Below are 1403 nucleotides of genomic sequence, written 5' to 3' on the forward strand. Positions count from 1 at the left end.
GGGGGGTGTTAGATAATGGTTTGGATGAGAATCTGTCCACTGTACCATTGTGGGGGGGGAGGGAGGGGTGACCTTGAAATCCTGGCGTAGTTTCTCGGTGAGGTAGTTCTGAGGCCAGGCTTTCGTCTCATGCCGCGCCCCGTGCGGTTCGACGTTCTCTTCTCTACTGCCGTAAGCTGACTAAACGCCTTTTTTCTTCACAGCAGTTTCGAGAAAAAGAGGTTTTTTTGTCAGCGTAACCATTTAAAAATAGAGTGATTCCAAAATTTGAATTCTGATTTATTCAAAAACTAGTCAGTTTCATGTTGAATGTTCCACACAAGTAGTTGAAGTAGGGGAAATGATCTTTCCACACAAGTAAGGTAAATGATCTTTCCACACAAGTAAGGTAAATGATCTTTCCACACAAGTAGTTGAAGTAAGGTAAATGATCTTTCCACACAAGTAGGATAACTGGTCAGGCTCTCCACTGAGCAGATGAACATGTTGGCTCCAAAAGGAAAAGAAAAACGGCGTTTTGTCGTCAGCTTCCGAGAGTACAGTGTAGCCAGGGATGCTTGGACTATAGAAACATTTTGTAATTTGTTGTTGTTGTGTGTAGAACAATTTCAGCTGCTTGCACAGTATGCTTCCTGAGAAGCTGAGAATGTTTTCTGAGCGTTCTAGTTCTGTGGTCTTCTGGGACAGTGATGGTTGTAGGGGGCAGTGGTGGTTGTAGGGGGCAGTGATGGTTGTCGGGTGCAGAGCTTGCTGTAGAGCGGGGAATGAGCTACATAAATAATAAGTTCAGTTATTGTTGTGATATCTAGAATGGTATTTATCTAGGACCAAAGGAACATTTGGGGCTTACTCTAAAAATGAATGGCTTATGGAATGCCAATTTGTCCCCACACGGAATCAGGCGCTTGTCAATTTTTTCCCGCCTTTTGTAAAATGAGATCTTCCTGGAATGGCCACTGTGTGATCCCTGCCCAGGAAAAGAAGAATGTGTCATTCGTATGTTTTGTTCTTTTTGTACGTCCATATTGCCGGCGTTTGTGTTTGTTCCTGGACGTGTCTGCTATGTCTTCTGGTCTGTTGTCACAGTGGTCAGTGGCCGTATGTTTACCGCAGTGGACACATGTGTCATATGTCTGTGCTAGTGGACACATGTGTCGTATGTCTGTGCTAGTGGACACATGTGTCATATGTCTGTGCTAGTGGACACATGTGTCGTATGTGTGTGCTAGTGGACATATGTGTCATATGTCTGTGCTAGTGGACACATGTGTGGTATGCCTGTGCTAGTGGACATGTGTCACGTGTCGTCTGTGTGTCGTCTGTGTGTGCTAGCTTTGGCTGGGAACCAGCAGCCTGTATAGAATGTCCATGTGTACAGAGATATATCTACACAGTGGGGGGGT

The sequence above is a fragment of the Aplysia californica genome, unplaced genomic scaffold, assembly GCF_000002075.1.
Source record: "Aplysia californica isolate F4 #8 unplaced genomic scaffold, AplCal3.0 scaffold00139, whole genome shotgun sequence".
Lineage (NCBI taxonomy): Eukaryota > Metazoa > Mollusca > Gastropoda > Aplysiida > Aplysiidae > Aplysia > Aplysia californica.